Raw genomic sequence first — 20,991 nt, forward strand, 5'->3', positions numbered from 1 at the left:
GAGGCGTCGACATGCTCCTTGGGGTACATGGGGATGCAGGAACAGTATGGGGCCAGGGCTGAGAGCGATCTGAAGATGACACAGCTAAAAATCATCACCTAAAGTTGTGGAAGGTAAATGCCACTTCTAGGCCAGCGCTGCTCCCCAGACTTGGGAATGAGATAATGAATTATTACCCAAGGAAATGAAACTGCTAATAAATTCGAAAGCAAACCTAAGGGAGGTTAAACTCCAGTTTTAAAAGGGAGCCGTTGATTTGTAAAGTGCCCTCTCTCCTCGCCTTCTGGGGCTTCATCAGCCTCTCTGTCCCTCCTGTCTCCGACACAGCCTGGCCCCTGGCCCTCTGGACACGTGCCCCTGGCCCTCTGGACACGTGGCCCTGGCCCTGGTCTTTGGCTGCTCATTTTGCCCTTTCCCTGTGAGCCTCGCCCACCCCCAGTGGGAATGTAAAGCCCAAACCGGGCTGAGATTTGGGCCAATTGGTTTTGAGAGCTCAGTCCTCAAGGAACGGCCAGAGGAAGTCTTTCTAAGAAGTCCATTCAGACCTTTGAGCCAACAAATGACAAGTAGAACCGGCTCCGAACGGACCATCCGGCTCTGGGGGGTGGCCCTGGGCAGGGGGAGGCTTCTGCAGGAAGTGACCAATCATCTTGGCCTCCCAGCGGCGGCCGCGCCTTCCGGATCTGCACCTGTTTGGGGAAGGTCACGGGCTGCATTTTCAGCTCTCCGGATGTCAGGGATCAAAACAAATCCCCCCGGCCTGTGATGTCACTCGTGGAGGCCTGTGAGCCTTCAGGTGGGTAGGACGGGCGCAGCAGGTGCCCAGGAAGAGGGAAAGAACAAAGCTCTAGCTTCTATGCCATCGCCCTACCTGGAACTTGAGGAGGGAGGGTGCAGCCTTGCCTAACCTCGCCTGCTCTGATGTGGCCCTGCCTCCGCTATGGAAGCCAGAGAGCCTTCCCAAAGCCCCTGCCCCACACTCCTGCCCAGAAGAGCTACGATTTAAAAGCCTCTTGAGTCCTGGAGGGACTCAGTTTCCCCCAGTGAGCCATTTCCCGCAGCCTGCCCTGCACCTTCTGATGGTGTGCCGTAAAGGGAGACTGCCCTGGTCAGCTCGTGGGCCCACCTCCAGCAGAAGCAGGCTCCAGGGCTCCCTCCTCAGTCTGGGTTCTGTAGGAGGCCCCCTGCCAAGTGGCTGTCAGAGCTAGCCGCAGCTGGGACCACGGCTGCTAGTTCAGTGATGGGGAAGCGGTGCCTCCACCTCCCCTGTTTCTGGTCCCTTCTGTTCCCGCCACGTTCCCAGACGAGAATGCAGCCTCCCTGTGGAAACAAAGGCTCTGGACAGCAGGCTCTCCTTGGTCTGAAAAGCCCACTTTCACCTGAGTTTCAGGTAATTTGCTTGCAGCCTGCGTTATGTAGACAAATTAGGCTCCGTGGGACTTCAGGTGTCCCAATTACCTGAGTAATTTGCATGTTTATGAGTGAGGGGGATTGAAAACCAGCTCAAAGCAAATGGAAAATTCTGACTTTGGAGGCCCCGAAGCCCTCCCGTGCACCTTTGCTCGCCACAGACAGAACGAGGGGCAGAGGAAGCCTGCGGCATCGTGTAACCCTGGAGCAGGCGACAGAGGGGGCCCGACCCATCCCGGTGCTGGACCTTGCCTTAGTTTCTCCTCCAGGATCTGTCAAAAACCCAAAGCAACTGCCTAGAACAGCTCCAAAGAAAAGTGGGAGAAGAAAGCGAGAAAAATCTTTTTTATTGATTGTTTATACCTAAGGAAAGAGAGGAGAAAGGATTCCCGATAGCCCAGCCAGGAGATGAAGAGTTAATCCTATAATCTAGTCTGCTGGGGAGAAAGGAAGGATGAAGCTATTTTCAAGCTGAAGTGTGCATGCAGAATGCTTGATGCTTGGGGGTGAAGCCCAGAATCCTGAGACCATTTAAAAGCATCCTTTGGGTGCTCAGAGTGTATAGAGCCCTGTTTTCAAGGCTCCTTAGAATTCCAAATTTCTGGGGCACTCCCCTATCTTTTTTTTTTTCGGTACGCGGGCCTCTCACCGTTGTGGGCTCTCCCGTTGCGGAGCACAGGCTCCGGACGCGCAGGCTCAGCTGCCATGGCTCACGGGCCCAGCCACTCCGCGGCATGTGGGATCTTCCCGGACCGGGGCACGAGCCCGCGTCCCCTGCATCGGCAGGCGAACTCCCAACCACTGCGCCACCAGGGAAGCCCTCCCCTATCTTTTATTAGAGAATGGACCACCGACCCCCCTTTTCAGTTTCTTCTGTGTGCCCACTCCCCTTGCCCAGGCCACAGCTCCCCGCTGGGCTCAGTGAAGTACTTGCAAATGCCCCGTGACCTTTTGGGAGTTAGACCAATTACACTCCAGTGAAACAGTTTAAGAATTGCAAAGTAGCATGTGCGAACTCTTCTAGTTACTCTGAGTGAGACCGGGAGCAACACTTCTGTCCCTGGCTATGTATTGGCATCACCCAGAGAATTTTTCAAACTATGGGTACCCGAGTCCCCCCCACAGAGAGTAAGATTTCACTAGTATTGGAGGCAGTGGAATTTTTTTAAAAGCTCCCCAATGACTTAAAAATGCAGCAAAGTGCGAACTGCTGAGCTGGAGGATTTAGGATTTTTGAATTATTTAATGGTAAGTCTTTGGGCTGAAATGGATCAAGTTTGATACTCTGCTGATGGGATCAGGGCACACTTAACATGCTATTTGGCTGGTAGGCTGCCATCTTGAAACAAAATAATGGTGGCAAAGTTTTCATATGGATATTATTTTATGGATTCTAATGTGAGTTGCTAGGAAGGGATGGGATTCGTAGAGAATAAAGTCTTTACCAAACTATCATTTAGTTAAGGGGGAGGCAGCAGGAGGAAATAACCGACATTTCTTGAGTGTCTGTCGTGCACCAGGAACTGTGCTTGAAAGACTACACTGACATTTCATTTATTCTTTCCAGCCAGATGGGTATTATCCCCATTTTACAGATCAAGGAACTGAGGCTCAGGGATGAAGACACAGCTGTTGAGTACAGGGAGACGGTCTTCTTTGGGCCTCTCACATTTCTGTTTATCTTCCAAGCAGAGATGCAGACTGCCTTTGTTCTGATTTTCGTAAGGATGCTTGCGTGGTAGACAGCATTGGAAGCCATAATGTCACCCTCTTGGAGACAAGGGTAGGCATGCTTACTATCCATTATAAAAGATTCAGCTCCCCTAAGCTCAGGGTTCCTCTATTGTAAGACACCCTACTGTGTATGCCCAGGTGTCACCTGGCCCTCTTTGCATTGCATTGTGGGAGCTGTGCTTGAGGAACAGATGCAAAAACAATGACAATGACACTCTGGCTACCACTCTTGCTGTGATAAACTGTCCTGTGTCTCTGACCCATGAGTTTCAATATCAAGGATTCTGCTAATATCAAGGAAACTGTGGCAGGGCAGACTAACTTGTTAACTTGGGGTGGATTGGACATCTTAATCTACATCTGTTTTAAAACCTGGTGCACTTAGGAGATGGTAATATTAAAACAAAACAAAATACATACTTCAGATGGATGATTGCTTTTCCTCTAGATAGAAAAGAATAATACAAATCAGTTCCCGTCTCCCTTTCTATGAGAATAAACAAATTCAATCTGCATCCAGAGTTGAAAGAAATGTAAACCTTGGGCACATACGGTACCCTGGTGGTTCCAAATTCCACTTGATTTTGAACTCGATTAAGCGATCTGCTCTTTTCTCTCAAGAACATTTCAGTTGATCCCATCAAAACAGCCTCTAGGCTTGATAAGCAAGTCTGGGTCCTGGCTTTGCCTCAGCACCCACTCATCTTATTGTCGTCAGAAGCCAATCACCCCGTGTTACCTACCTATTTTCCAGACCGGGAGAGATGGTTTTCCTTCTGGTATTAACACCACTGGCCCCTTCATTGGTGACCATTTCCCTTTGAGGTCAGAATCTTTAAAAGACAGATTATGGCCAGGCTGAGTCTCTTTCAGCCCTTTTCTTACCCAGTTCTTAAACCAACTAAGTTGCTAGGTAAAAATACTTTTGAAAGGATCACTTCCTTTTGTACTAATTACCTCCTCTTCTAATGGATGAGAATTTAATATGCAATGGTAATTTCTAGTAGCAGCTTCGGTATAATTTTCAGCTGCTAATTATTAAAATTATTAAAACTACTATTTATATGCCAGGAAGTTTTAAAGTGCTTTATAAGGTATCTTAAATTGACTCAACAACCCTAAGTGTTTTCACCCGAAGAAGCTGAGGTTTCAGGGAGGTTAAATGTCTTGTCGTCGGAGCTAGGAAGTGGTAAAGCTGGAACTCAAAGCCGTGTCTATCCAGCCCCAAAGCTATAGTTTTCCTTCCTTCTACACCCAACTGCCCTTTCTGTAAACAGCTTTCTTGAGATACAGTTCACATAGCATACAATTCACCCATCTACAGTGTAAGATTCAGTGGTTTTAGTATATTCTCAGATATGTGCAACCATCACTACAGTCAATTTTAGAACTTTTCCATCACATCCAAAAGAAACCCTGTACACTATCGTTACCACCCCCATCGCCCCATCCTCCCCCTAAACCTTAACCAACTGCCTTCTAACCAAGTCTCTTTCTAAAAAAAGCCAAGCCTTTTCTTCCCTCTATATTAAATATCAATGGATATTAATATGCATTTGGTAACTGGTTGCCTCTTTGGGTTACTGAGAGATTGAGTCGCAAAAAAACACCCCCCAAAAAACCCATGTGCCTCTCGCTGATGTTCCCTGGGGTTGGTTTTTTGTTCCTCCTTCTGCCCAGAGACCACCAAGAAGAACCTCAAAAAGGCCACGGGGAGCCCCAGCTGGCTGTGTCACTGCATTTAGTACCTGGTCCCAGGAGGTAGCTCTTGGGTCTGGGATGATGGTGAAAAGGATGGGGACCCCAGAAAACTTCTTGCAGCCTGGAATCAAACCTCACACCTTAGGACAGAGAGCAGCCCTCTCTGTCTCCTCTCAGACATAGCCCATCCCCCTGAAGGAGCCTCTCATTAGTCCTTCCCGTGAGGGCTGGCTCCTTGGGGAAGCTGACCTTGCCCAAGGAGGGTCTTGTCAGTATCAGCCTAGGGTCCATCTGACTTTGCGAGGAGCGAGGTCTGCGTATGTGTTAGTTTGGGTTCCCCAAAAGGATTCGGGTGCTCGGAGATGAGTTGGGAGATACAGGGACCGCTGGTGGGGTGGGGCGGGCATGGGGAAGGGGCACAGGGACAGGACGGCGACCACTAAGCAGTGTTCTAGGAAGCCAGCTGTCCTGGTGTGAGACCAGCTCTCGCTGGCGTAGGTAAACTCCAGGAGACGCTGGGAACACACCTCAGAGTTATCCACCCCCCGGCCGGAGGATGAGGTTGCCCAGGGGTTTAAACACCAACTCCCAAGAGTCCTTGGTTAAGGGCTGCTCGCAGAGGGTATTCATTCCTCAGTTCTCCTGGCCTGCTGCGCGCCGGTCGCCCTCCGGCCGAGACATGCAGACACGGCGTCGGAGGTTGGCAAGGGATCACAGAATGGTCCTGTCTGAGGGATACAGACGGGTACTCGCAGCAGCCTGGCCCTGTTCTAACTCCTGCATGCACAGGTGTGCACACACACACATGCACGCACACACAGTGAGACGGGTGGGAATACAGCCTCGGTAGAGCGCGCTTCTCCATCCCCAGGCTCCACTCTTGCTGACAATAATCAGTGCTCACCTTTCCATAGTAATGCGGGGGGGCAGCAAGGCGTTCCCTCCATCTTCTACCTACACCTTTCACTTCCGAAGCTGGCAGGATTGCCACCAGGCTTTGCGAAGAATTTAGAACGCCAGACAAGATTGCTTGAGGGTGGGGTTGCTCCAGGACAGAGGAAGGAATAAGCTCCATCCCTTTGGGTCCAGAGGAAGGGACCTCAGGTTTGCAAAGCTCATTAGAGAGTCTGGCTTTCAAGCTGCAGCCTGTTCCCCCTTCACAGGGGCTCAGAAGTTGGCGGGTAGCTTGGCTGAGCTGGAAAGACCGGTCACCTTCCCCGGTTGATCCTTTCAAAGCTGAGCGCCTTGGGGGTGCCTCTTCTCCAGGAATGGAATGGAATGTTGGCGTTCTGGGCAGCCCGAGGCCATGTCTACCTTGTTGCTAGTTGGCAGAATGTTCATTCATTCATTCACTCACTCATTCGTTCATTCTTGAACTCATTCGTTCATCTTCACGGCTCAGGAATCGAGTGTACCATGGTAACGAGACAGTGACAAATATGCAAACCTTTCACCTCCTTTCAAAGACCTCAGAGTACGTGTGAGTCCGCTGCGGTCTAGACTCCCTAGCCCACCTCCCTAGCAGCCTCTTCCTCTAGCTCCGTGCCTCTGTGGGATTATGTCTCAGCACCTCAGGAGGCTATGAGCTCACCTAGGAGATGACCTGCGGTCCTGTTCACCACTGTATCCTCGTAACCCAGCAGCGGCCCTCACACACAGGGGGGGCACCCGATAAATATTTGTGAATGAATGGATGGATGGATGCCGCAGGGCAAAAGGCAGATCCTTGTATGTATTTTAATGTATTTCTATGTCTCTATGTTTGGGTGTCATTGCACATGTTTCTGTGTCTGTGTCATTGTTTTTTATACTTATATAACAGTGTGCATATATGTGTGTGTGTGTGTGTGTGTGATTCCTTAACAGACAGTCTTCCCTTCACAATATTTCAAGAGAATGAACATTTCTGCTTCTGGTATCTGACTTCAAAACCCCAATCTGCATTTTCCCCACATATACAGCTCCCCAGATTTTCAACTATTTATACTCCTATATTTAAAATCTGTGATATTTCTCTCTCTTTCTCACCCTTCCATGCTTGTACTCTCTCCCCCTCCCTCCCACCCAGGCATCAGCTCTTTCTCTCTACCTTATTTCCTCTTTTCTCCCAAATACATATACATGTCGGTGAAGAAACTCCCAGACCGGCCCACACTTTCACTTCCAAGTTGGGGGTCACCAAGGGACCCGTGTGAGCCACCACCGTGGCCCTTTGACAACTCCTGAATGTTGAGCCCCGCCAGGGAGGGGCGTAGAGACTCCAGCGCCCCTTCCCCAAACCCTGAAGAAGGCCTGCCCTCTGCGGGGGGAGTTTCCTCTGGCCACCCTGTTCTGGGCCCTGGGAGGCTCACCCGAATGGACCACACCCACAGGCTCCTGTGCTCTGTGGCTTCCAGCTGGGTTCAGCCGATGGAGCCCTGGCCACAGATCAGAGGGAGGGAGAATGAGGCCAGGTCTTCATTGCTTTGGCTGCCACCCTGCAGGGTCAGCTCAGGGCGCCCAGGTCCCACCACCAAAGGCCACTGCTCCTCTCGTGATAGCTTCTGCCCTAGAGATTCCCTCCTGAGCTGTGGACTGGCCCCTCCCCTTGTCCTCTCGGCTTAGGGTGGTCACAGCTCCACTGCATCCATCCCGGAATCCTGGCTTCCACTTGCCCTCACCTTGGAAATGAATCCCCTTGTAAGCAAACCCTCCCCAAATGACCTAATTTGAATGTGTCTCCAGTTGAAGCTATAACTAAGAAATAACAGGGCAGATCAGGGAACTTTGTTACCTTGGATTGGATTTGGTCAGGGACTTGATGCCAATCTGTTCATCTTCATTATTTTATTTTATTTTATTTATTTATTTTTGTGGCCTCTCCCGTTGCGGAGCACAGGCTCCGGACGCGCAGGCTCAGCGGCCATGGCTCACGGGCCCAGCCGCTCTGCGGCACGCGGGATCCTCCCGGACCGGGGCACGAACCCGCGTCCCCTGCATCGGCAGGCGGACTCCCGACCACTGTGCCACCAGGGAAGCCCTCATCTTCATTTTTGCCAGCGTATAAGTGGATATAGGAATTCTGTCTCTACCATTTTAAGAAGTGTCTATTTACGACTCTCCCTAAAACTACAGGTTTAATAGGTTGCTAGATACACTATAAATCTGGGTTTCTCAAACTGGTCGTTGTCCCAGCGGGGCAGAAGGGGTGTCAACGGTTTATTGATCAATAAATAATTTTCAATAGTTTGTTGATAAACCACTGGATCACTTTTTGACGCCCTTTTTCATCTTGAGGGGAAATCGAATAAGAAGAACCTCAGATGGTTTGGAGATTTTGTTGACCTGCCGTGACTACAGACTTCGTGGAAGTTGGTTCCTGGCCAACAGTTATGAGCTTAATGGAGGCGGCTTGGTCATAGTCTAAGTGTCGGACGCAACGTGAATAGTCACCCAGCGGATCTGGAGACAATTCTGAGCAATGGAAAAGAAGATTGTTTTCAGGCCTCTTCCTTTTGAAAATATACCTTAACGATGTGAGACTCCTTTTGGATTATCTCAATTCACGCCCTCCTCTCATAGAAAATAGAAAAAGAGTGAGTAGCTTCCTGTTTGCTTTGTTATCACTTCATTGTCACAGGACAGAAGTGGACCCAACTGATAGCAGCTTCTATTACCTAACTACTGTCAGAACGACTGCCTTAAGAATAACTAGTCTAAGACAAAGTGGCTTGTGTTGGGTAGGTGTGCCTGCCACCCACCCAGCAGAAGGGGTTCCTATCCCAGTAGTTCTATCCCAAATTAATTTCTTTTGTTACCTAAGGATGCAGGTTGTAACTGCCCTGCAGGATTTATATTTAGCTCCACCCCTTAAAATCAGAGGAAGCGCGGATCTTCATTGGAGATTTACCGATGACCATGGTGAGGACCTGGTAACTCTTGCTTTGAAAAAACAGCCATACTCAAGTCATCCTGTTAAACCTTGGGACTTTGAATGTTCCCCAGCCAGGGTAGAGCCAGGTTATTTAGCCAGGACAGGAGAGGTTATGCTGCTGTAGCAGACAGCCCCTCAACCTCAGTCAATTAAGAACACAAGGGTATGTCTCCCCTGGTTTACACGCCCATGCAGCCAAGCTGGGGCTCAGCCCCCCATTGTCACCACCCTATCTGGGAGCCAGGCTGCCGGACCACCCGCTTGTGTGGAAACTTGCCGTCTTCACAGCAGAGGGAAAAGGGAACGTGGCGAAGCGTGCACCAGCTCTTAGAGCTTCTGCCCTGAAATGACAGTCATTCACCTGCTCACATTTCACTGGCCAAAGCAGGTCACGTGACGAGACCCAACAGGTGGGGTACACGATCCTGCCAAGTTCCCAGAGGGAGCGAGAGCCCAGATGCTGTGATTAGCCCCAGTGACTACAGCCCTGATGGTTTCTTAGGACAGATTCTGCCCCTGCCTATGGAGGACCTGCTCCTAGATACTTCCGCTCCTCTGGGATACTGGCCGCGGGTGACATTTCGGACTGGGGAGCCTGACGTTTCATAAAAGGATACTGTATCAGTTTCTGAGGGCTGTCATGATGTACCACAAACTGGAGGGCTCAAAACACCAGGGATTTATTGTTTCACAGTTCTGGAGGCGAGGAGTCCAAGATCAAGGTGTCAGCAGTGCCGTGCTCCCTCCGAAGCCTCTAGGGGAGGCTCCGTGCTTGCCTCTTCCAGCTTCCGGCGGCCCCAGGTATTCTTCGGCTTGCGGCCATGTCACTCCAGTCTCTGCCTCCCTCTTCCCGTGGCCTCCTGTGTGTCCGTCTGGGTCCAAATGTCCTTTTTATAAGGACACGAGTCATTGCGTTAGGACCCACCCACCTGAATCCAGTATGACCTGATTTTAACTTAATTCCATCTGCAAAGACGCATTTCCAAGTAAGGTCAGTTCACAAGATACAGGCGTAAAGATTTCAATGTATCTTTTTGGCGGGGAGAGGGGGCAATTCAACCCATGGTAAACACCAAGCCTAACACCAGGCGATGGATTTTCTTCAAATGTTAGCACATGATTTTGTTTCGGTTTGGTTTTTTTCTCGTGGGCTATTCCAAGCAACCAAATCACTCGTATTCGGCAACAGAAAATCCATACCCCAGAGCCCTGCTGGGTCAGAAAACAGAGCCTGAACTCTCTGTTGCTCAGTGTTGATTAAAGGCTGGGCTGGGCCAGTGGGCAGTTCGCAGAATCTCACTGGGCCAGTGGCTGGTTCCTTGTCTCAATCACTGGCTTCAGTATTTTAGAGGGCTTTGTTTTGGTTTTGTGGTTTAGTTATTGCTTTAGCGGAAGAACCTCTTTTTCAAATGAGACCTTAAGGAACTCGCTAGCAATCCCAAGTTATAAGATGGATGAAAGCAGAGCTGCCCTGCCAGAGGGGCTGTTGTCCCGTGATAAGGAATTCGAAGTCCCTTGGCTATCAGTGCTGCGTGGGCAGGATGCGTGTCTGTCTTGCAGCACACCCTCACCTTGCCAGTGAGTGGGGTGGCACTGGGGGCAATGGGGAGGGCCACGGCTCCCCCACCCCTACTCCCCCAACCTCCATCCACACCTCCTCCCAGAACTGGAGGAGCTGAGCCAGGCTGAGCTGGAGGGTGTCAGGCTCGGACTGGCCAGGGATCCAGAAGGGCGGATACCAGCTGGGCCCCTGCTTCAGCCACAGGCAGCCAGACCTGCGCACGCCAGGGTGCGGGGTGGTCTTCCTTCCTCCCAGCCGCGGCAGCTGCTCAGCTAGAAGCTGTCCCTGGTGGATTCTTGCCACTTGTAATCCAGTCTTCGTGGGTGGGAAGAAGCCTTTTCCAGACGCTCCAACCCAAAGAAGAAACACCAGTGTGCGCTCGTGGGGCAGCAGGACCTTATTTGCCCTCCTCGCGTCCTTTGATACGGGGACTCTGGGGACACTGACCGAGATTCATTTGATCCAAAGCCTTTGCTTCCCCTCTAGCTGTGTCAGCCATCACCCAGATGTTCATTTCTTATGGGAAAACGAAAATGGCAGTGGGAGAAGAGAACCCTTGGAGAAGTTGCCTAGAGTGTAAAGGCTTAAAAATCCCAGAGTCAGTAAGGTAGAGTCCTCTCCTGGACTCAACACCTTTGCAGCCAACAGTGTTGACCCAGGAGGCTCTGAGGGTCGGTCAGGGTAGAGAGAGAACCATGCGTGTCCTTGGGCCAGAGCTCACCACCCTATTCTCTAGAACTCTTCCAACCTGGACTTAGACTCTGCAAATAAACTTGTCTTAGCTGGTTTCTCTACACTTGCAGAATCTGAGTATCTCAGATCCACCCACTTAGTTGGATTCCTGGATTTACAGTCCTCCCAGAGTCATATCGGCTATTGTTTCTCAGCCATTGTTTCTACTCCAAAGGGAGCAGAGCAACAAATAATACACTTCGGTGTTTGCACGGTGGATACAGATTTCAGTCAAGAAGAACTTCTCAACGAGAAAGTCCTGAAATGGATACTGTCAAGAACAGTATCGCACCTGGTCTCCAGAGATGTTTAAGCTCCGAAGGATTTGTCACCATCTGGGGAAAAGCACAGAACCAGGCAGATACCCATGCTTCTTCTCGGCCCTTAGATTCTCTAGACCCACAACTTTGGCTAAAAACAAAATGTGAAGGAACGGCTGCTGTTTCTAGAACAGTTTTCTCTTTGCTCCCTGGGATCATGGAGCAGAGATCTAGCTTGGTCAGAAATATTGTCCCCTTTCCAGAGATGTTGTCAAGAGGCAATAGTCAGGGAGATGGAGAGGGAGGACGGGCGACCATGGTGAATTTCACCCAGAGCCCGAGAACCACACGTCCCATTACGTCACACACAAGAAAGCTCAGCTATAATCACCAACCCACTTGCTCCTCTGTAAATTAACTATGTCACAACCAGTTCCTCTCGGAGGTTTAACATCGCTTATCCCCTCAGACTAATCGGGATGGGAAGGACATCTGGAAGTCATCCTGAGCTGTGACCACCCTCCTGGCTTAGCTTCAGAACCTCGGAGCTTAAAAGCCATCTGGCCCAGCCATCCAGTTCAGGGTGGGGTCCCCTCCGGAACCCTCCAGCCCGCAGCACCCTACTGTACACCTACCTACATATTTCCAGGGAGAGCCAGAAAGATCCATCAAGATGACGTGGTCCCTGACCCTTGGGAGTCTGAAGCTTGGGTGAAGGGCAGACTCCACACCCCACCAACTCAAAAACTAAGACTCAAATCAAAAAGTGCCAGGGGATCTTAAATAGATAGAGACTGTAGGACCCCCACCATAGAACATTCTGGAAAATGCAGAACTATGAGACAGTGAAAAAAAAAATCAGGGGTCCTGGGGTTGGGGGTGGAGGAAAGCAGGTGGATGACGAGGGACTTTTAGGGCAGGGAAACCATTCCGTATGTCCCTGGAATGGTGGATACAGGACATTGTGCTTGTGTCAAAACCCATACAACGTACAACGCAGAGTGAACCCTAACGAAAACTGCGGACTTTATTTAATAATTCTGCATCAACCTCGGTTCATCAGTTGTAACACATGTACTACACTAATGCCAGGTGTTAATGATAGAAGAAATTGGGGTGGGAAATCTTTGTACTTTCCACTCCATTTTTGTCTTTTTTGACCGCACCGCGTGGCTTGCGGGATCTCAGTTCCCGGACCAGGGACTGAACCCGGGCCCCCTGCAGTGGAAGCACAGAGTCTTAACCACTGGGCCACCAGGGAACTTCCTCCACTCCATTTTTCTTGAAACCTAAAACTGCTCAAAATAATAAAGTCTATTAAAAATTTTTTTAAGTGCAAGGGGAAGTGTAAGGTAAAGAAATAATGAGAGGGGTGGGAGAATTCTGGGCAGAATTCCTGGAAAGGGTTGAGTTGTAAAGAGGGGGAGAGTGAAGTACAGGAGAAGGAGGGGGAGACCACTGTGATCTCCCCAAATTTCTTAAAGACACTCCTCCCCCGCTCAAAGCCCAAATCTGCCCCTTTCTTGGACCTGGCAAGGATTTTGTAAGTCAGAGACCCTAGAAGAAGCAGGGTGAGAAGGAAGGGAAAAGAATGGAGGGAAACAACAGCCAGGGAATAGTTCTCTGGTACAGGAGGCACAAACCACAAGTGCAATTAGTCAAAGAAGAACTTGGAATTAAAAGTGATTCCAAGCCGAGGCAGGGAGTACATAAGTTCCTGCAGCCCCAAGACATTTATGAATAACACAAATGCCGAGAGGTGGTAGAGCCCGAGTGCAGTTGATTAATATGTACAGGCGGATAGATGCACTTGAAAAACAATAGTCCTGTTTCTCCCTCGCTCGAAGTAAAAATATTTCCAGAAAAACTGACACGTTTGTTATTTTCTAACATAATTACCTTATTATGGAGCATTTGTAATGGAACCCATTAGAGGCGCTAAGTAAGCACCTGCCCGGCTCCCCTTCACGCGGTCTGGTTTCAAGGTACTGGGGAGGGAAGGGAAAGACGCAGGCTGGTGGGGTGCGGCGAGGCAGGTGGAGGGGCGTCCTGGGAGAGCACTGCAGCTTTACACGCCCAATACCCTCACTCCCCTGCCCTCTGCCCGCCCTCAGCCAAGCCCACCTCAGTCCTCCGACTTCCATTCCTTTTCCTGCCTTCCTGAGCCCACCATCACCCGCTGCTGGGTACTTCTGCGAGCTGGTGTGGGCTGGAGGGGCAAGGATGTAGCCTTGGAACCCGCCCCCCCACCCGCCCCCTCCCAGCGTATGAAGGCCGAGAGGAAGTGGCTGCCACTGAAGCCGGAGATAGCGGAGGAAGCAGGATGGATGGGTGGGGGAGGGGAGCTGGAGCCAAAACAACCAGCCCAAGTTCAAGACCAGCCTAGTGGGGAGAAAGTTCAGCCTCCATGTTGCTCTTGGGATTTCGTGGCAAAGTTGGGTGGGAACATTGGCCCTGGAGGCTGGGACCCAGGGTTCTGGTCCTCCTAGCTCTTTTTTTTTGTTTGTTTGTTTTGCGGTACGCGGGCCTCTCACTGCCGTGGCCTCTCCCGTTGCGGAGCACAAGCTCCGGACGCGCAGGCTCAGCGGCCATGGCTCACGGGCCCAGCCGCTCCGCGGCATGTGGGATCCTCCCGGACCGGGGCACGAACCTGTGTCCCCTGCATCGGCAGGCGGACTCTCAACCACTGCGCCACCAGGGAAGCCCCCTCCTAGCTCTTTTGGACCAAAGACCAAAAGGCACTTTGCCTCTCTGGCTCTCAGTATCCTCACCTGTCAAATGGTGCCCATGCAGGGCGGCTGGGGCACCTGGCCTCCAACGTTCTCACTGCCCCGCATTCTACGCACCAGTCACTTCAGACAAGAGGTGTTTCTTGCCATCACATCTGGCCCTTTTCCTCCGCAGTTAGGAAAGCCCGCCTTAACAGATAGGCCTCCAAACTATTCTTTCCCTGGAGAGGAATGCTGTGTCCTCCCCACCATCACTGGAAACCGGAAGCCGCCATACGCGTGGCGTGGCATCCCGGCCACTCCCTCCTGCATGACCTCCATCCTTTGTCCTTGTCGTCTGGCCACATCCCAGCTGTCCCACTGCTTCTCCTTGTCTCTTCCTCTCTCCGCCCTTAAACACGGGCTCTCTCCAGGATTTTGCCCTTGGCCCTCCTATGGCTTGAGGGGACAGCTAAATCTCGTATCTGTACTAAAAGCCCAGCCCTTTCTTCTGAGCTGCAAAATTTGTAAATCCAGATGCCCGTGGGTTATCTTCATCTACTTAAGAATCATTGTGCCCCAAATCAAACCCTTCATCTTCCTGCCTAAACTTTCTTGTCCTTCTGTCCTCTGTCTCCGGGACTGGCGTCTTGCTCCCACAGTTCAGAAATCCAAGGAACTTTCCAAAACCCCTCTCCTCCTTCATCTGTCTTATTCATCTGGCCATACAACTGATTTGGTTCTGTAAATACCCAGGGCTCTCTTTTCTATCTTCACTGCTGCTGCGTATCTCTCTTGAACGGATCTGTGGAGTAGCCTCCTCCCCTCCCTGTGGGTCTGACCCAGAGACGGCACTTGGGTGGATGGTAACAGAGATCCGAATCAGCCTTATCTCTCTTCATTCCATTGTCCACTGGTCCTCATTCCAAATTCCAGAGACGATTATGTCTTCCTTCTGCTTGAAAACCTCAAAAACTCTCTGTGATGTGCAGGACTAAAGCCCCACCCTTGCGCTCTCCAACCTTGCAAGCTTTTCCCACCCTCCAACCCCCTGCGCACCAGACACTCACAGCACCGGCTCCTGTGGGTCTCTCATCACAAGGCTCTAACTCGTGCTTCTGTGCTGTGCGTGTTTTGTTCCTTTTGCCTGGAACACCACTCACCCACCACCTGGTCAGCCTCTGCTGTACCTTACGAATCAGTACTGTAGTTACCTATCGCTGTGCAATGAATCACCCCAGAGGTAGTGACATAAAACGATAGCAATCATTGTATTACGGTATCTCACAGTTCTGGGCCTGGCTGGGCTCAGATAGCTGGTTCTTGTTCATGGTCTCTCTATGCTGCGGGCAGGTGGTGGCTGGAGCTGGGGTCCCCTTGAGGGCTCTCTCACTCACGTGTCCGAGAGTTGATGATGCTGGCTGCCAGCCTCCCCGTGTGGCCTGGGCTTCCTCCCAGCATGGCATCTGCTGGGCAAGCATCCCGAGCGAGGCCACTGCAGGAGCTTCATTGGCCTTTTATAACCTTAGAAGTCACGCAGCATCACTTCTGCTCCATTCTGTCCATCGAGGTTGTCACAGGGCTTGCCCAGTTTCAGGGCAAGGAGGGCACAGGCTCCATCTCTGAATTGAGGGAGTGGCAAGGTTCTGAGAGAGCATCCAGAACGGAAATGATGTTGTGGCCACTTTGTAAAAAGACAATCTGCCTCCAGGAAGCCCTTGGATGCCTCTTTCCCTCCTCCAGGCTTAACTCCTGGGCCTACCTCTTGTATTCCCCACCGTACGTATTGCAATTATTTTTTGTCTGGTCCCTTGAAGGGACGGTCTATATTCTATTCACCCTGGTGCTTGGCCCATAGTCAGTGCTCATTAAATGTCTGCAAATTCATGACTGAATTAGTGAGAGGCTGAGGATGACCATGTCCCGCTGTCGGGGGGATGCTCTTTCCGGAGCAGGCCAGGTGCCTCCCAGGATGGCCACTGTTCAGGTGAATGTGGCCGGAGGCCCCAGCACATCCGTGCCCCCACTGCCACCGTTCAGAGACAGCCAGCCTCCCCCATTCAAGGTCTGTTACCTGCCCCGCCAGGTAGGCACAGGTACGGACCCTGCGTCCAGAATCTTCCATTCAACCCCAGTATCACCTCCACCTTCTTGCTGCTTTTTTTAAATGCCCAGAAGTGGAATGAAAGCTCGTCCCACCGAAGAGGGAAAGGTTCATCGCTGGGAAGCTTGGACAGCTCGTGGAGGGCCAAGCCTCCCTTTGCCCTCCCTCCTGCGCCCCCGACCTCATCGGCCCTCTGGGGTCAGGGAGGGCAGAAATAGCCCTTTTTACTTCCCGGCATCATTCCCCAGCTGCCTGGCCCACATGTTGGGCCTTTGGAGCGGTTGTTTGCCAAGCCGTTCAGCGGGGCAGCTCCCTCGTGGGCACCCAGCCCCACCGCCTGACAGGCTGCATGCGAGGGGACGGGCCTGAATGACCATAATATGAACCATGAAAGTGGATATTAAAGACTTTATTACAGGGTGAGGACGGCTAATTGCGACGTTCCTTTCAGGAAGCCGGAGCTGGTGAGTTTAAGTTGAAGCACCCAATTATTATAACTCTGTCAGCGCCGAGCAGGGTGGGGCGGGGGTGAGGGTGGGGGAGCCGGCGGAGGCCAGCTGAAGGCACAATTACCTGCACTTTATCCAAGGCACACGCCGCTGGTCTGGAAGTTTACAGGGGGATCGGTTCTGCTCGGAGCTTCCTCTCTGTCACCGCCAGGCTGCTCTTGAGGACCGATCCCCCTGCTCTGCCCTCCGTCTCCCCAGGCTTCCTGTGGAAGAGGTGGCATTTGTGAATATCTATAGGACACCCCAGCCCTCCCTGGGCCCTGCTGGTGACACAGCCTCGTGCTGAGATGCGAGGTTTTCCAGGGCACCTCGGGGTCAATCTGTCCAGCACTCCTGTTTCAAATGAGAAAGCAGACTCCAAGAGGTTAAGGGACCAAGATGGGGGAGCAGGACGAGGGACCTGTCTAGGTTACCCGGCTGGTAAGTGGCAGAGCAGGGCAGGACCCTTCTGGTCTGCTTCCGGCTTCGAGCCCTGGCTGCACATTCCAAGAGATACGCCAGGACACGTGGGGGCAACCAGAGTCTCCTTAACGTGAATTCGGCAGGTGTAGGCATGGCCCACCAGGTGCGTGGGAACCTGGTGCATCTTGGGATGAGCTCATGGAAGAAGGCAGTGCAGTCCTCTCTGGGGAGGTTACTTGTAAACAGCACCATCGAAAGTCGTCATCACCTTGCTCCAAGAGTATTTCGCGCATTACCGTCTCAACGGTCGTGCGTTCAGATGTTCTTGGGCACCTACTGGATGCCAGGCATGGGAGATAAAAGGATGCAGACATCTTTGTATGCAAGGAGCTCACAGCTTAAAAGGGTAGACACGCGAGGCAATCAACAATTAGGATACAGCGTGGAAAGCCCTAGATAGAGGTGGGCATGCACACACATCACCTTCTTTAATTTAATCACATAAATCTAAGTGACTGCACATAAAAAGGGACTACAACATACGAGCTGCCTGGTGCTGAGTGAGCGGTGCAGACGGCAAAGGCTAGAACTGTTCTGAGATGGGCAAGCCCACCATGGCATACGGTGGTCCCGGCGGGTTCACTAGAAAGACAGTTTCTGATGGATGGGTGGGAGTTCAAGAGGCAGTGAAGAGGGGTGGGAGTTGGGACTGGGGAGAGAAGAGGTGGGTTTCTTTCCTGCATCGAACTCAGGAAAGTCAATACTCAGAATACTGACTCCTCTTTATCCCCACCCAAGAGCATCCAGGTTGCCTGCGCCATGGGGGAAGCAGACCAGCGTCATGAGTGTGCTGGTCCATTTCCAGGGAATTCAAGATGCCCCGAGACAATGATGATAAAGAAGGGGAGGGGCAAAGTCATGGAGACCCCACCCCCTTTCCTTGGACGTGTGCATGCCCAGAGTTAGCTGGCCCGACTAATGTTCCCCAGCCATGGTGCTCAGCCCAAAGAAGCCTGATGTGTCCCATCAGCCAGGAGATGTGTCCCATTTACTGAGATTCAGGAGGTCAGGGAGCAGCGAGGAGGGCAAGAAGTGGATTCCGGGGTCCTTCCTAAGACATGCTAAGTTTGAGCTGCCTGCTAGATAACCACGTGGAGGGGGATGGATTTGGGTAGAGAGTTTGGGAGTTCAGGAATTATATATGGACTGGTGCTGGTGTAATGTGGGTGTCTTTGGCATATGGATGATATGTAAAACCATGAGACTGGAGGAGACACACCTGGAGAGAGAGAGGAGAGAGAGAGAGAGAGATCGGGAGAAACAGAGGGGAGACAAAGTGATGGACAGAAACAGATACAGAGAGGAGGTGGGCATACTGTTGCACTCCGGTGGGGACAGGTGCCAGTAAAGGAGACGGAGGTGGGAGGAAAGACAGAGGACCATGATGTGCTGGAAGCGGAGAAAGAGACGGTGCAGGAAAGACAGGTGCTTGGGGTGGAATCCTGCAGAGGCACCAAGGAGAATGAGGATGGAAGGGTGGCCAGTTTGTCAGCATGGAGGGTACTGGGAGTCCTATCTCAGACAGCAGGTTTAGAAGCCAGTTCGGAGGGATTGAAAAGTGAATGGGGGCAGCAGGGGGCAGCGCCATGCAAATAAGTGAAACTTGACCCTTACCTCACACCATACACAGCTCAGTCAACACCAAGCAGATGCAACCACACCCTGTACTGTCAGCTTTTTATGTGCAATCACTTATAGTTATGCAATTAATTAAAGGAAGTGAGGTTTGTGTGAACACTTCTATCTAGCACTTTCTACACTGTATGATAATTGTTGGTTGACTTATGTATCTCCCACATTAAGCCACGAACCCCTTGAATACAGAGAATCTTGTCATCTTTTTATTTCCAGTGTAACTCAAAATGGACCAGAGACCTCAATGTCAAATCTAAAACCATAGAACTTCTGGAATAAAACATAAAAGAAACTTTTGTAACCTTAGGTTAGGTAGAGATTTCTTAGACCACAAAATATTTTTAAAAATTGATGTTATACGTCACAAAAAATTTTTAATTCTGCTCTTCAAGAACATCATAAAGAAAATGAAAAGGAAAGACCGGACTGGGAGAAAATCTTCCCGACACATTTATCTGACAAAGACTTGTATCCAGAATGTACACAGAATCCTTACAACTCAACAGTACGACGATCCGATAGAAAAGAAGGAAAAAGATTTAAACAGACACTTCGCCAAAATAAAGGAGCACGTTGTTGAAAGATGTTCAACAATATTATTCATCAGGGAAATGCAAATTAAAATCACTATGAGCTATCACTGTGCATATCTACGAGGATGGCAAAAATTAAAAAGACATACTTAGCACCAAGTGTTGCTGAGGATGTGGAGCAACTGGAACGCTCATGCATTGCTGGGGAAATGGTCCAACCGCTTTGGGAAATAATCTGGCCGATTCTAATAAAGCCAAACGTACACTTAAATTATGATCCAAAAATTCTACTTCTGCATATTCAGAGATGTACATATGTACATGTGGAAATGTGTCCAAAGACGTGTATGTTAATGCTTCTAATAGCTTGATTCATCAAACTCTCAAACTAGAAATGACTCACTTATCCATCAACGGAACGGATAAATAACTCGTGGCATATCCACATAATGAAACTGCTCAACCCTGCTTAGGACGAATCACTGATGTATGCAACAATTATACCCCTCCAAGAACGTTATGTTGAGTGAAAGACCCCAGACACCAAAGAGTACGTGCTGCAGGAGTCCATTTATATGCAATTCTAGAAAAGACAAAACTATCTGTGGTGACAGAAAGCAGATCAGAGGTTGCCTGCAGCTGGCGGTGGGCATGGACATCGACTGTAAATAGGAGGATACTTTATGTTGTTCTTTGGTTTTTGGAGTTGTGTCGCATGGTTGTATATATTTGTCAAAACTGAGCAAACTAGGGCTTCCCTGGTGGCGCAGTGGTTGAGAATCCGCCTGCCAATGCAGGGGACACGGATTCGAGCCCTGCTCTGGGAAGATCCCACATGCCGCGGAGCAACTAAGCCCGTGAGCCACAACTACTGAGCCTGCGCGTCTGGAGCCTGTGCTCCGCAACAACAGAGGCCGTGATAGTGAGAGGCCCGCACACCGCGATGAAGGGTGGCCCCCGCTTGCCACAACTAGAGAAAGCCCTCGCGCAGAAATGGAGACCCAACACAGCCAAAAGTAAATTAATTAATTAATTAAAAAAAAAAAAACAACTAAGCAAACTGAATACGTTTTGTTGCGTGTAAATCGTATCTCAATAAAGGTAATCTTTAAAAGTGAATAGGAGAACCCCATGGCATGATACCATATAATTTTCATATACGTGGAAATAGACACATTTCCACGTGAGGACATAAATGTATAGAAATCTCCAGAAAGATGCACAACGGAATGGCTGTATTGCTGACCTATGGGGAGAGAAGGAGAGAGGACTGCCATTAAGGTAAGTGGTCAAAGGGACTTCAGCATTAACTACAGTGCTTTAATTTTTCAAAAGGAGAGTGTGCCACGTATTCCCTTTACTTAGATTTTCAGGAAGAGTGAACAGCAGAGGTGAGCAGAGTTTGTTCCACCATCAAAAATCAGTCGACTCTCTTTTACCTGTTTGGACCAGCCATTCCCTTCAATTACTTATTGAGCATTGATGCTTCTAGCAATATACGATGAGACGGGGCTCTTTTTTTCTTGACTCCAAATCTTCCTTTGGCTCACCCCAAAGTAGCCAGAGAGCCCAATCTTCGACACCCATCAGTTACTGGCTGGGAGACCAATTGACTCAGATTTTTCAACCTTGTTTCCGCTGGATCATAATTGCATCTGCTACATAGTGCTCCTGAGGGATTCCATGAGAAAACAGAGGCAACGAACATGGCATGGAGCTTAATAGATAA

The sequence above is a fragment of the Neophocaena asiaeorientalis genome, unplaced genomic scaffold (genome assembly GCF_003031525.2).
Source record: "Neophocaena asiaeorientalis asiaeorientalis breed wild unplaced genomic scaffold, Neophocaena_asiaeorientalis_V1.1 scaffold30, whole genome shotgun sequence".
In the NCBI taxonomy this organism is placed as follows: Eukaryota; Metazoa; Chordata; class Mammalia; order Artiodactyla; family Phocoenidae; genus Neophocaena; species Neophocaena asiaeorientalis.